At 49.5% G+C, this 15,353-nt stretch overlaps 2 protein-coding genes and 1 long non-coding RNA gene across 5 annotated transcripts in view; all 3 read right to left on the minus strand.

Annotated features, from left to right (window-relative positions):
- LOC144942307 (uncharacterized) overlaps positions 1-15,353 on the minus strand; it is a 549,184-nt gene that overhangs the window by 29,310 nt on the left and 504,521 nt on the right. The window lies entirely within an intron of this gene.
- The window catches only part of LOC144942306 (ferritin heavy chain, oocyte isoform-like), a 109,873-nt gene that overhangs the window by 29,310 nt on the left and 65,210 nt on the right, over positions 1-15,353 (minus strand). Inside the window, exon 5 of one of the 2 annotated variants that reach the window (XR_013639356.1) lies at positions 15,322-15,350. The exons of the other annotated variant lie outside the window; for it this stretch is intronic. The gene's annotated coding sequence lies outside the window, so the exon portion shown is untranslated. Of the gene's footprint in view, positions 1-15,321; positions 15,351-15,353 lie in introns of those variants that run through there. 2 annotated transcript variants of the gene reach the window in all.
- The window catches only part of LOC144942305 (synaptotagmin-1-like), a 47,562-nt gene that overhangs the window by 20,639 nt on the left and 11,570 nt on the right, over positions 1-15,353 (minus strand). The gene's annotated exons all lie outside the window — the stretch shown is intronic.

The following is a 15,353-nucleotide window of genomic DNA, read 5'->3' on the forward strand; positions in this document are numbered from 1 at the left end:
AAACTGACACCTTTTTTACAAGGAGTCATGTTTGCATTGACCACAATACCTGCGGTCGGAATGCAAAAAAAAATAAAAACCCAACTCTGATAATGTATGCACTGTCCTTGAAATTGATTGGTCCACACCCGAGACAGCTTTCTTTAGAGCCTAGTCTCACATGGTGTTGGACCAGATGATGCCAAACGGCGCACATCAATTTCAAGGAAAACGCATACATTATCAGAGTTGTGTTTTTTGTTTGCATTCCGACTGCAGGTATTGTGGTCAATATAAACATGACTCCTTGTAAAAAAGGTGCCAGTTTTGTTGCCAAATAAAAGGGTAAAAAAACAATGATCACCTTCACTGTCTCTTACGTGACCCCTACCAGGCCCATCGCCTGTCCGCGCCACAGGCAACTCGTGCATGTGCACAGGGACAGCTGCTACCCGGGGTGCCCTTTCAAAAGTTCTAAAAAGCATGGACTAACCCAAAAATGAAATTACAAATCATAATAACGATGATGTTTGTGGTTGATAATGCGCCCTATGACCCTAGGGAAGCAACACTGCTCTTAGGGTTCATGCTTATGGCAAAAATGCATTGGGATGTTTGGCCAAATCCTCTTTCTGATAACGAACCTTCCTATTTCAAGTGGGAGGAAACCACAGCACTCACAGAAGTCATCTCACGACTCACGCGACGGCCTGGTGCCGTCATAAGCTCCAGAGGCTCAAGAATCCTCTCATGTAACGCCACTGCCTTGCCACCTCGCAGAACGCATTCTGACCGGGCCTGCCGATCGAACTTGTTTGTTTTTTGACTGTGCATTGTCCTGCCACCAACCACCGTGCCACAGGGCGAGGTCAGAGACACGCCGAGCCGGCACCGCTGAGAGCCACTTCGGGTCTCAGCCACTGCCAGTGATTAAACCGCGTTCTCAAGGTGCAGTGAGTTGACGCTTCTAGGCCGGTCACAAAGTGACTGCGCAAAACAACCCTGATCACCTTCTTCTTGGTTCTTTCGGTAAAGTCACGTAGAAGGAAAATAATAAAATAATAAAAATAAAACATAATAAAATAATTCTCACGACGTTTCGGCCACAACGCAAGCAGCCGTCTTCAGGTGGAGAACAGGTCTGTCGAGAGACAGAGTCTGTGGAGAACAGGTCTGTCGAGAGACAAAGTCTGTCTTCTCGACAGACCTGTTCTCCACCTGAAGACGGCTGCTTGCGTTGTGGCCGAAACGTCGTGAGAATTATTTTATTATGTTTTATTTTTATTATTTTATTATTTCCTTCTACGTGACTTTACCGAAAGAACCAAGAAGATGAATCCCTGCAGTCACGAAAGCTTTAAATCGAAACCCTGATCACATGAATCATTATAATGACATTTATAACGCACCACATTCTTGCAGACAAGTCAACAGGGCTGTTCTAAAGCCCCGACCCAAACAGATAGAGAGAGGCCTTTAGATGTTTCTTGAAAGTCAGAGTGCATTTGATGTTGCGGATGTGCAAAGGGATAGAGAGTTCCGCAGCGAGGGGGCGACAGCAGAGAACCGACGTGAGGCTATAACAGTTCAAGACCTTTGGTGACCGAAGCAGATTTTGAGTGACGCTGCGTAGGGATCTACCCGTGTGATTCAGCGCAAGGCGAGAGTAGTGAGGCGAGGTTTGGTGGGGAACCGGTGGTGAAAGTTCGATGACAAACGCAGGCGATTTTAAATGCGCTTTTCCCTTAACTTGTCTAAATTCCAGCTCTCGCAATTATAAATATCAGTTTGACCGCCATGCGAGAAAACATGATTCTCAGCTGGCGAGAAAGTGCTTGGGCGGGTCAGTGTTGAAAATATCCCAACGCAATGGTAATGTACGTACGCATGTACAGAGGCAAAGATCCCCCTTATAGCCTGTAACAGGCTGTTGGGGCAAGTGCTGTTAGCGAGCACCTATGAAGGGGGTGGGTGGCCAACGCCATGCCCGGCCGCCTTTGTCTCCCCAGTGGTCTTCTTTCAGATGGAATTTTTGGGGATTGCAAGGGAGTACACATCGACGTCGAGAATTGATGTTTACAAACCACACCAGGTACATCTTTGAGGCTGAGTCGACCTAGGGGAGGCCCATGACCACTTTGGCTAATCGCCACTGGTGTTGGCCATTAGGTAGCAATCGAACTCGGGTTGCCGGGTTCATAGCGCAGCGAGCTCCACTACCGCTCCCTGCATATATATGTACACACACACATAGACGCACATTAATTCATTCAACCGTTCATTTCCTCGCGTGAATGGCAGGGTCACACGGGTCTCGGGAGATGCGCGCACGTGGCGCGCAAATAGTCCGCCAGCGCGGGCCACTGCCTCTTTGTTTTAATTGCTGCCTCCGCTAATGGAATAAGGCACCACGCACGCCCCAACTGAGACGGGCACATTAGGGCCCGGGCGGAATGGCAGTGAGTGGCAAGCGCGTAATTGGCTGTAGCGGCCCACAATGTGGCCGTGCCGGTATTAATGCTAATCGTGTCTCGCTCCGAGAAGTCGTCACGGATCTCCTCTCTGCCTGCCTCTCCATCCCTGTCTGTCTGTCTGTGCGTGGTTTTTTTCCCGGGGGGGGGGGGGGGGGAGGTGACATTTGTTTTCGAAGATCAGCCACCGCGAAAAATCCGAATGTTCGATGCGCGAGTGTGACGACGTCAGATCTGCCCTACGTCGTGCTGTGCGCCGGTAATGCTCGATCTTGCAAAAAAAAATTATTTGCTCGAAATTAATTGCAGCGATGCCTCGATTCACCGCAATGGCATGTCTAAATATATCCAAATACGTTCATAATAAAGGTTTTTGGGTTAAATCGCGTAAGTATGTGTCGTAACCCTCCACCACCTGACAGGTTTGTCACGTCAACAAAGTGCAAATTAGTGACTCATTTAGCCCACCGGTGTGTTGGAGAGTAAATCCACAACATTTACGATCCAAGTAGTACGACGTTTCGCTGGTAATTACAGCCAGCATCATCGGGCAATTTACCAGAATGGTGAAGCAATCCACCTGTTTCCAGTCTCAAATAGAGCAAGGCGATGTCTTCTTGGATTGCTTGACTATTCTTACTCTCCAACACACCGGTGGGCTGAGGTAGCAAACTCATCGGCGCGTCGTTTACGTGACAAACCTTCCTGGCTGTGTCGGGTGGTGGAGGGTTACGACACATTTATATCTTCTTGGTTCTTTCGGTAAAGTCACGTAGAATGGAAATAATAAAATAATATTTATTATTATTATTACATACAAATATTTAGTATTATTTTATTACTTCCCTTCTACGTGACTTTACCGAAAGAACCAACAAGATGAATCCCTGCAGTCACGAAAGCTTTAAATCGGCACATTTTTACTTACGCGATCTAACCCAATAACCTTTATCGTGAATAACATTGGTCGCGAAAGCCTACGACGTGTTAAACTAATACATACATGGATGCATTAATGAATTTCACTGCGTGAATGCAGAAACTGAAAATCCAATCGACTAAACTCAACACTCTAAACTCTCCGCCGACGAATTCAGTCCCGCGGCAGCCACCCGCTAGTGCACCGGAGGTCGCCCCACGTCCACTCCCCGGTTGGCGAGGGCGGCGAGCGTGCGAGAGAGAGAGCAGTTGCAACTGGTGGACTTTGTTGCACTGCCGCCCCTGTTGTTTCCGATTGCAAGCGGGACATGCAAGCGGCCTATAGCACCTGGCACACACCCACGGGCGGTCGACCCGCCTCATCCCAAGCGCGACGCTCGCTGCACCGCGCTCGGCTTGCCGGATTTGACGCGGCCGGGTGCACTCCGGGTGATTTGGTCCGAGGCACAAGTCGAATAATATTGTGTGTGTTGGGGGGGGGGGTGGCTGGGGAAAAGACAATTTATTTTTTTAATTTAGAATCCTTCATGTTTTAGGCTTTTTTTAACCCTCCCCCCCCCCCCCCACCTGTCCCACCAGCCCCGCCTGCCACATTCATATAACATCGTAAAATTTTCTTAATAACACGAGATCCCACTTCATGGGAAGCACAGATGTGGGGCGGCTGACCTAATTCGCGCGCCGCGATATTGAGCGGCGGCGACGGCGGCGGCGACCGCCGCGTTCGCGTTATTGCCTCATTAGGGAAGGAGGAGGAGGAAGGAGGAGAGAGAGAGGAGGAGGGCGATGTGAAAACGCCCCCGCTGTTTGCCTCCTATGTATCAGAACCCTCCTTTGACGAAGAGGCCTTGAGACTCGGTGAGGCTGTTTCCCGGCTACGTCAATGTTGGTGGTCGTCGTAGTCATCATTGTCAAGCCACGGTCAACCGACTGATGGATGAAGCCATTCTTCCAAAGCCATCGCCATATTCTCACTGCGCTGTAGAAATAAAGCATTGTCATCATTATTATTATCATGATCTAGAATACACTAAGCCCCGCCGTGGGAATGTGGAATTCCCACCGCTGGTTCAGGGGTGCCAATGGAGATGAGTCCTGCCCTATTGCTAACTGAAGCAGAAACATCTATTTTGAACAAACAAAGGAAAAAAAATCTCAGATTTTAAATCCCAACTCCGCTGTCGGCGTTCGCGTCCTCACGAGACGACGGATCCCATTCGGGTCACAGAAGTGGATGTCACAGAGCTACCTCTGAGATATCGCAGACACTTATTCAAGCGACCTCTGATCCACACACAGCGGAGGGCAGCACTTTCCCACCAGCTCTGCCACTAGGAGAGAGTAATGTCCGTTGCACCGGCAGTCAAACCGATACGTTTAATCTTCAGAGCTGGAAATTAAGTGCCGAATTAACTTGAATGCGATGGGTTTCTTTGTGCCGACATGAGCGACCAGGCTGAGTGCCTCTACCCTTGAGAACCCAGTTTGATAATATAATCACAGGCAGAGGCTGAAACCCGAATTGATAACCAGGCTCTCAGCAGCGCCGGGCTCAGCGTCTCTCACCTCTGAGCAGGCACTGTTCAGATACCGGGTTACAATCCTGTCCCTTTCATGAAAGATTTAATATATAAAAATATATACTGACTCCAGTATCAATAATGCATGCTAAGCTGAAATATTTAATCTGCACAGCAGCTGAAAATCATTTGCAGTACTCCTATAATACACCGCAGACGATATATTGTAACTGCAAAAAGCCTAAAGGTCATGATATAATTAAAAATTAATGTGATAACCTTCAGCCTCGCTGTTTTTCCACTGTTGGATGGAAGGCCTCCCCGTATTGAGCCAGAGGGCCGCCGTCCACGCGGACGTCCAAAGAAGCGATGGATGGACCGAATAAAGGAAGACATGAAGACGGTCAACGCATCCCCTGAAGATGCCCTGGACCGAGCCAAATGGAGAAGACAATGCCGAAAAGCGGACCCTGCGCCACAGCGGGAACAACGCTAGGAAGAAGAAGAAGGATGGAAGGCCTCCCCATGCCGTGTCGTAAGTCACGGGGAATGGGGGGGGGGATTGCTTAACCATACTTCACCACGCTGGTCAGTTGCAGGTCGGTGAATTGTGCGGTGTGTGCCTCTCGCCACTGATGCTAGCCGTGGCCGGGGAGTGGAAAGTCGCGTCGCCAGGTTCTGCAGCGCAGTGCGCTAACCGCTGCGGCACCACTCCATGCTCCCTAACACCCCCAACGACACTGAGAAACCATGCCAATTTCATCAGATGGGGTCAGGACCAGAGGCGGTTCTAGAAACCTCCAAAGAGGTGGGGGGGGGCGGTCCTGAAATGTCAAGCTTTTTAAACAAGGCTTGACATTAATAAAAAGAAAATATTCTTGATGGTAAATATACATAACATAGCAATGTTGGGAATATCAAAGGGGTGGTGGGATGGCTGGTGGTGGGGGGGGGGGAATCATCCCCATTGCCCCCCACCTTGTATCCAGGTTCAGAGCTAACTCTGTGTGGGCGGCGTGGTTCTTCCGGTGCTGCTGTTGCCTCCCACGACTCTCATCGGCCTCGAGCAGTGATTCTTACACCTTGACTGCAGCCTCGCCAGAGGTCGCAATCGGGTACCCGATACCCGTACCCTACCCGATACCCGTTTGCGACCCTGGTGCGGCCGGGTACGGGTACGGGTAGGCCGTGAGTCACTGGTGAGTAACCGTTTGTCACTCATTTCCCAACGTCTTGTCTCTTCTCACAATTCAAGTTCCTAGAATCAACCCACCCGCGCCTGCAACATGGCTTCATCCCAGAGGTCGCAATCAGGTACCCAATACCCGTACCCTACCCGTACCCGGGTACGGCCGGGTACGGGTACGGGTACCCATTTGTGACCCTGGTGCGGCCGGGTACGGGTACGGGTAAGGAATCAAAACCCGTTTGCGACCTCTGAGCCTCGCACCCCTTTGGTTCTCAATCGTTAAAACATTTACGTTAATATAAATACGTAGGGCTTCTATGAAACAAAGTGGTTGTTACTTACGTGCTCGTTCTTGATTTACCCTACCCATGATTTACCTTCAAATAAAATCTGTCCGTGTCTCGCTAACACCCCCCCCACCGCCCCCCCCCCCCAGGAAAGGGGATCTCGCGCACCCCCAGGGGGTGCGTGCACCCCTGGTCAAGAACCACTGATCTACGGTACGGGATATATATTCTTGGTTCTTTCGGTAAAGTCACGTAAATAGAAAAATAATCAAATAAATTGACAATTCTAAATAAAAAGAATGAAAATAAAAATAATAAACAGAAAATAGTAAAAGCAAAACACCCACAATAATAAAAATAGTAAAATAAAATTAAAATTAGAAATAAATTAAAAATAATAAAAGGAAAAAAAACCCACGACGTTTCGATCGCAACAACAAGCGGTCTCGTTATAGTGTGTATATATATGTTAGATTGTTCAGTGTACGGTGATTTTTCTATTTTATTAAGCGCAGTCTCGCTTCTATAAAGTGTACGCGAGTTCACTGTCTGCTTGCGATGTTGTTGAATGCAACAACAACAGCCTTAGGCCTGTGTATACATTTTCCGTAAAAAAAGAAAAGCATCCTTTTCTTTTTACGATTACATATATTTGAGTAGACTCAAGACCCCCAACATTAACAACGGCCTTGAGCCTTGGGGATGTGTCACCCCCAGGGGGTGCGTGCACCCCAGGCTAAGAAGAACCACTGGCCTAGAGCATCGCCCCAACACCCCGATGGAATCCTCCTGACAAAGGCACCTGAGACTCACCGTCACCGATGATTCCCTGCGTAGGTTTACTTATCGATTAATTTCAGCGAAGGCCACCCCCCCCAAGCCGTTGTCGGTCGAGGGTTGATCCGTTTGCCATACTTCACCACGCCGGTCAGCGCAGGTTGGTGCCATGGTCGGGAATCGAACCTGGGGACCGGCGGGTTCGTAGCGCAGCACCCACCGTGCCAACCGTGGCGCCACCGCTCCATCGCTGCCCCCTTCAATTAATAAAAATGCGTCATTTACCGATTCGTTTATTTGTTCAACTTAAACCATCGCGTGAGTGTCCACTCTGCCTAATGGGCAGTGACCATCACGCCCGCGTCACTTAATTGGCAATCGCAACGCAGGATGCGTTGTCCGCGTAAAAGGTTGTGGATATTAATTCTAATACGTTATCGGGGTGGTGGGGGAGGGTTTGGAATGCAAATTGGCTTTGACGACCTTTCCCTTAAGTTGCTTAACACTCGAATATGAAATGTAATTCTCATCACCCCTCGCCATTCATCAGTCGCGTTATGTAACGGTGCGCGCGATTAGCGATTCACTTTGTCTTCATCCGGTACTCTGCAAAATGCGCCTGAAGAATTAACCTCAGCACCTGGGATTCACACAGAGACAGTGTGCCAATACCCAATGCGGCATTAAACATTCAATTTATTATTGTATATTATTTTTGTACTCGATATAAACCCACAGGCATAACGAAACCCTTATCAATATATAAAGCGTTTTAATAAATAATCCGAAACAATTGGCCCTTTATTTACCCAGGAAAGCCTCCGATTGAGTCTTGAGACTCATTTTCAAGAGTGTCCTCCATTAATGTCTGAATAATTGTACATTTAATACGCTTGTTAAAAATGAGCTTCTTTTGCATTACCAGTATGAGAAAAACAACTTAAAAAATGGTTTACACTATGAGATCTCTTTTACCAGTGGCAAAATATAATGGTAGGTTTTTACCCTTTTAACTGGTACAAAACTGACACCTTTATTCAAGGCATCATGTTTGCAATGACCACAACACAAGTAGTCAATAAAGCAAACAAAAAGAAGCAACTCTGATAAGGATAATATGCACAAACATGATGCCTTGAATAAAGGTGTCAGTTTTGTACCAGTTAAAAGGGTAAAAACCTACCATTATATTTTGCCACTGGTAAAAGAGATCTCATAGTGTAAATGTTTACCCCGAACTCTCAGTACTCTGATATTGCACTGTTTTTGAGTTGTACGCCTTCTGGTGTCATCTGGCCCTACACCAATGGGGACTAGGCTCTAAAGAAAGCCGTCTCGGGTGTGGGCCAATCAACTTCAAGGACAGTGCATATTATTATCCTTATCAGAGTTGCTTCTTTTTGTTTGCTTTATTGACTACTTGTGTTGTGGTCATTGCAAACATGATGCCTTGAATAAAGGTGTCAGTTTTGTACCAGTTAAAAGGGTAAAAACCTACCATTAAAAAATGGTAACCAGCTTCCTCGCATGCAGAAATGTCTTAGGGAAATGAAAATAAAATCTGTACCTTTTTAAATTGATGAACGTACGCAGCTACCACAGAGGTGCTGCAACGGTGAGCACACCGCACGTGCGATACAAAAGGAAGCTGCTTCGATTTCATCCCCTGGCGTAGAAGATGATTAAACAATGGGCAAAGTTTCTGGAATCCTCCAGGTGACCGTATCACAGAATTGCACCGTGATCTCCGCTAAAGTGACATTCCTCTTGATATGCAAATTATTTTGTCAAGGCGCTCTTCCTCCTCCCTCCCAGCTTAAATAGACGCTCCAAGCCCAGGACGTGTCATTCAGACTTTGTCTTCTCGACAGACCTGTTCTTCACCTGAGGACGGCTGCTTGCGTTGTGGCCGAAACGTCGTGAAAATTATTTTATTATGTTTTACTTTTATTATTTGACAGACCTGTTCTTCACCTGAGGACGGCTGCTTGCGTTGTGGGCGAAACGTCGTGAGAATTATTTTATTATGTTTTACTTTTATTATTTTATTATTTCCATTCTACGTGATGACTTTACCGAAAGAACCAAGAAGATTTCTTGGAGGCTCAACCGGGACATGCGGTCGCACTGGCAGTTCCCCCTCCCTCCTTCCGTCAGCCCCACCCACTACTCGGGTAGCCCCGCCCACTACTCATGTAACCCCGCCCACTACTCGGGTAGCCCTGCCCACTACACCAGTAGCCCCATCCACTACTCGGGTAGCCCCGCTCACTACACCGGTAGCCCCGCCCACTACTCAGGTAGCTCCTCCCACTACTCAGGTAGCCCCGCCCACTACTCAGGTAGCCCCGCCCACTACTCAGGTAGCTCCTCCCACTACTCAGGTAGCCCCGCCCACTACTCAGGTAGCCCCGCCCACTACTCGTGTTGCCTTTTGCCCGCATTATGAGCGGTGAGCATAAAGCCAGAGTGATATTGCACCCAGATTTTCACAAAAAAAGATTCAGGACAGCCTTTCTGATCGTGCTGGCCAAAGCCGGGACATTTGATCGACTTCATCTCCAGCCTCAGTTGTTGTCAAAAGCACCGACCGCTGTCCTGGGCTACAGGTTGACGGATGCGGCCCCGCAATTTCTCACTCGTGCCACTCTGGCCGAATTTCCTCCGCTCGGGAGCTGTGTAGGGAGAGGGCTCCTCTAGAGGGGCATACTTGTCCAGCCTCCTCCTCTTCTCACTACGCAGGTCAGACGACTTGAAAAAAATTAACCCGTAAAAACAACGTTTTTCACTATAAATCCTTTATATGCTTGGCATCGGGGCGGCTAGAGTCCTCTCGTCCTCTGGCTTGAAATGGCTGCCACCTATGGGTCAGACGAATGTCTGCCGCCATTAAGCAATTGGTAATTAAATATTTTTTTAAAATTCCCTAAACAGTGTAAAATTTTGGAAAAAAATGTTCACGAAAATTAATTGTCACGCACAACGAGTCTGTGTGCAAAATGTCAGCTCGATTGGATCACGGGAAGTGGGTTAAAAAACGACCGAAAGATTTGCACGGTCGTGAGCAAGCAAGCAAGCACGCAAGCACGCAAGCAAGCAAGCAAGTGAACTTAATATAAAGGATTTAAAAAGAAACGGCAAGAGTAGCCCACGCTTTATCGCACCGCATGGGACCCTTGCCAATCGACTGGCTGTGGCACTAATAATAATAAAGTTCAATTTGTAACGCGCGCAAATTTGCAGACGTAGTGGCCGCAACTCAGAGGCGCGGAGCCAAGCTCAGAGTCGCTCGAAAGCATGATTGTAGAGGTGAGTTTTTAAGTGTCTCTTGAAAGAGGCTATTGAGGTGATGCTGCGAATGTGCAGAGGGATATCGTTCCAGACTGTTGGGGCTGCCACCGAGAAGCGGCGCATAGACACGATGACCATCCTGGATCTTGGTATCAAGAAGAGGTCGTGAGTCGCGCTGCGCAGGCATCTGCCGTGTGCTGAGCTGCATTTATAGTGCCACACGGACACGGGGCGACGGGGAGAGATTTAAGAAACTTTCCCCGTTGTTTCACCTGCCGAAAGGGCGACCTTCCCGCATTGCGAGTTGCAGTGCCGCTGACCGTCGCACCGCTGCGGCTGTGGCGGCGTCGAAAACCTCTCCCCAAGAGTGGAAAATAATTTTGCAATGGGGTCTGACAGGAATTCTGCGCTGATAAGCAAAGCACGTGATAACGCGCGCATTAAGAACGCAGGCGGATGGACGGATGGAGAGAATGACATTACCGCTCGCCTGTGATACCCCTCCTAATGAGATGAATTGACCGGAACTGACCTGAATTACGTGAAATGTCCCGAACACGTAATTGAGTTTCGTTTGCCTAACGTATGTTTGCCTGCTGAGTAATGCTGTTTGCCTTGGTGCTTTGGAAGGAGGGGTTTGGGGTTGTTTTTTTTCGCCCGCTGTTGGACCGATGTATCCTTCGCAGACGCAGCGCGACACGTGACAAATACATGACAAATGCGATACTGTGCAATTTGCCTGCGAGGCAGCGGTGTCAAAATGCGAGCCGTGTCTGGAGATGCTCCGGAGCCAGGGCAGGGTTATAAATCACGACACGAAGGAAGGGAACTAGGTTTTTTTTCCTGTTTTTTTACAGAGGAAACACGAGAGGTGGGGGGGGAGTTCACACGTTCAGTATGTGCAGTACAGTTCAGGTTCTTGCCAGAGGTCGCAACCGGGTACCCGATACCCGTACTCTACCCGATACCCGGCTACCCGTACCCGGCCGGGTACGGGTACGGGTACCCGTTTGCGACCCTGGTGCGGCCGGGTACGGGTAGGGTACGGGTACGGCCGGGTACCCGTTTGCGACCCTGGTGCGGCCGGGTACGGGTACGAGTAAGGAATCAAAACCCGTTTGCGACCTCTGGTTCTTGCACAGGTACATGGGTTTACTATGGGGCTTCTAGCAAACTGCGGTAGTCTGCACTCCTCCAACGTCGGAGGAGGAATTGCAGAATGACGCGAACTCTCTCTTTCCTGAAGCCCTCTGATCGTGGCCAGCAGTAGACCTCGATAATAACATCTATCTCCTAAACTCTAAACTTATGTTGATTCTAAATGTGGAGAGAAAAACCGGAGGACCCGGAGAAAAATCCACACGACCGCGGGGAGAGAGAAACGCAAACTCCAAATATACAGGGATCAAACCCACGCCTTCCTGCATACCAGGCGAGGTATTTAACATCTCGCCACCGTGGTGCCGTATTCAGCCTCTCCTCCTGGTCCCTCCAAGATGCCCCTTACGGACAATGACCGGTCACCACCATAGGAATGTGGAATTCCCAACTCGTTCTCGTGACCAACCCGTGACGTTCGTCTCGAGCGTGGCGACGCACTTGGCCTGACCTTTCGGCTTGCGCGCGCGTGCGTCAAACACGGCGGGCCCTGGCAGCGTGGGGGGGCGCAGGCGTGGCTGACGTCGCGTCAGATAAAAGTTTCCATAATTACACCGAGTCCTGAGTCGCGACCTGCCGCGTGTTCGCACACAGCAGCGGCGGCGGCGGAGCGAGCGAGCGGAGCGCCCGCTCAAAAAAAGCGTCCGCCACAACATCAGTTCAGAGTATACTCTTAGTTTTTTCGGTAAAGTCACGTAGGTAAAAAAATGAAATTAAAATTAATAAAAAATGACATAATAAAAAATCACGACGTTTCGGAGGCAACACAAGTCTCCGTCATCAGGTGGGACCGTCACAGCTAGATTTGCACTTGATACAGCAAATCTGGCTGTGACGGTCCCACCTGATGACGGAGACTTGTGTTGCCTCCGAAACGTCGTGATTTTTTTATTATTTTATTTTGCATTAATTTTAATTTCAATTTTTTACCTACGTGACTTTACCGAAAAAACCAAGAGTATGAATCCTTGCAGTCACGAAAGCTTCAAATCTAGAATCAGTTCAGAGGTAAAGGTGCAGCCCCTGCAATGGCCTGCTCACGCCGCTGCTGGCAGAAGGGCTTTCGGGCTAAAGGCAGCTCGAGAGGGCTCCAACTTACAAGGGTATTTTGGCCATATCTTCCATACTGGCCAGAGGGCATGGAATCGGGACCTCCCAAGTTGCTTACGCTGCCGTGCCGTGAGATTCCTGGCATCCTGGACGTGCGTCCGCTGCACTCTCTGACCCGGCCTCGAGCGGCCCAACTCTCCTCACACCCAAACTGACCTCTGCGGAACGCGTAATTGATATTTACGGCATCTGTTTATTTACATACGCGCTGCACGTGTCGTAGGTTGTTTTTTACTTCACGCTTCAGCTGAACATTTCTACATTTCCATTTGGAGCAACGCGGTTTGCGTTGTGCGTTTCAGCTGTATGCACGCGTGTAGCCCTTTTTGTGATTCCACTACTGGATGAGGACCACCCAACGTCGTGCGGGTTAAATTTCGATGTAAAGCTTTCGTGACTGCAGGGATTCATCTTCTTGGTTCTTTCGGTAAAGTCACGTAGAAGGGAAGTAATAAAATAATAAAAAATAAAACATAATAAAATAATTCTCACGACGTTTCGGCCACAAGAAGATTCTTCACCTGAGGACGGCTGCTTGCGTTGTGGCCGAAACGTCGTGAGAATTATTTTATTATGTTTTATTTTTATTATTTTATTACTTCTCTTCCACGTGACTTTACCGAAAGAACCAAGAAGAAGGTCATGCGGGTTCTTGTGCGGGTTATTTGACCTCCCAGCGATGCCCTTTAACTGCCACCACTACTGCCAGTCTTGTGCTGTGGCCGTTCTTGTAACACAGCTGCTTAGCTCAATGGGTCCTTGCTAGCTGAGTAAAGTCGCAGGCTGACTCTGAACCTTCTATAACTCCCAGGTCTTTGCTTCATTGGCAGTAGTGGTGTGGGGAAAAAAATAGATTTTTAAACAGAGTTGCTGAGCAGGGGCCAAAAGGCCCAAAACATCATGCGGGCAGCAAACGAACAGCACTACTGATACAGAATTTAATACGCTTCTTGAATTGAGTTGGCGCCAACGTGCCAAAGGAAGAAAATGTTTCATCGGTGCGTATCAGCCGCTGTGACGCACGACCCAAGAAACGTGGCCACCGACGAAGAAAGCGAAACAGAAATGTAAAAGTGGGTAAAGTGGCATCGGGGAGAGCGATGCAACACACTCAGAATTCCGCTGAAGAAACAAAAAGAGAGGAACACGTAGATGAGAGAGCGCACGCGCGGTTTCAAGACCAAAGTGAAACCGTGCAGAGAAGCGAGCGGGGCCGGGGCCAACCGGGCGAGTCACGGACACGGCCTGCCATGAGGGACGACGGAGCGACGGCCAAGGGAATGGCTAACGCTCCGCGGGTACGTCCACCGTGGAGGTGGAGCGACGAAAATGGGCTCGCGCCGTAGGAGCCACCCGCCGTGGCACATCGCAGGAGGAGCGTGAGGGTACGGCGATGGCTTAAGAAGGATTTCAACCAGCCGCGGACAGATTATGACTCGGGATGACGATGATGATGGTGGTGGTGGTAGTGACGCAGGCATATTGCTCATCGGACAAACACGACCTTGCCCTCAAACTAGCTCACACTGTCGTTTCACTCCTATGCAAACGGTGGCTCTGAACGCGCGCATCTTTGAACAGGGCACTGTAAGCCTTCACCCGGACACGCACATCGCAAACAGCATCCCCAAATTAGCATCCTGGAAGACGTGCAGTGTATGTGCAGAGTACATGTACGTCACTCACTCTCCTATCGCTACGAGTACGGTCACTGTTTCCGTGAAACTTCCATCGTTGGTTCCCTCCTCCGAAAACCTCCGGACCGCAAGTCCAGTGCGCCGCTAACCATTACGACCACCACAGTGCCCCCCCCCCCCATCAGCATTCGGATGTTTGTCAAGCTCCATAATTAATGAGAAAATTAAGTTGGTGATGCTGTGGTGCACAAGCACAATTAATAACAACACAACTCAGCGCGTTTGTCAATAACACTGTGACCCTAAAGGAAACAAATATATATATAGGCACAGTTATGTGTCACGAAGGGCCCTTGCCCGAAACGTCGCCCAATACACGTAATTGACGAGGAAACCGGAGAACCCGGAGACAACACCGGTGCCCTCGAAGCTCTGCACGGATAGATTCGGAATTCCCATCGCCGTGTTGGCGCGCAGCCCCGACAGCCTCGAAAAACGAAACAAAAACTGCCTTCGCGAGAGGAGGCCGCGGCTGAAATTAAGATTAACTTTTCGAGCCTCCTTCAACTCGCAGCGGGGACAAACATCGCCAGAAAACATAGCGGGCGCTGCGCCCGTTGAGCCCAGGCGTTCCCGCCAGAGGTCGCAACTGGGTACCCGATACCCGTACCCTACCCGATACCCGGCTACCCATACCCGGCCGGGTACAGGTACCCGTTTGCGACCCTGGTGCGGCCGGGTACGGGTAGGCCGTGAGTCACTGGTGAGTAACCGTTTGTCACTCATTTCCCAACGTCTTGTCTCTTCTCACAATTCAAGTTCCTAGAATCAACCCACCCGCGCCTGCAACATGGCTTCACCCCAGAGGTCGCAATCGGGTACCCGATACCCGTACCCTACCCGTACCCGGCCGGGCACGGGTAGGGTACGGGTACCCGTTTGCGACCCTGGTGCGGCCGGGTACGGGTAAGGAATCAAAACCCGTTTGCGACCTC

This window comes from Lampetra fluviatilis, chromosome 27 (genome assembly GCF_964198595.1).
Source record: "Lampetra fluviatilis chromosome 27, kcLamFluv1.1, whole genome shotgun sequence".
Lineage (NCBI taxonomy): Eukaryota > Metazoa > Chordata > Hyperoartia > Petromyzontiformes > Petromyzontidae > Lampetra > Lampetra fluviatilis.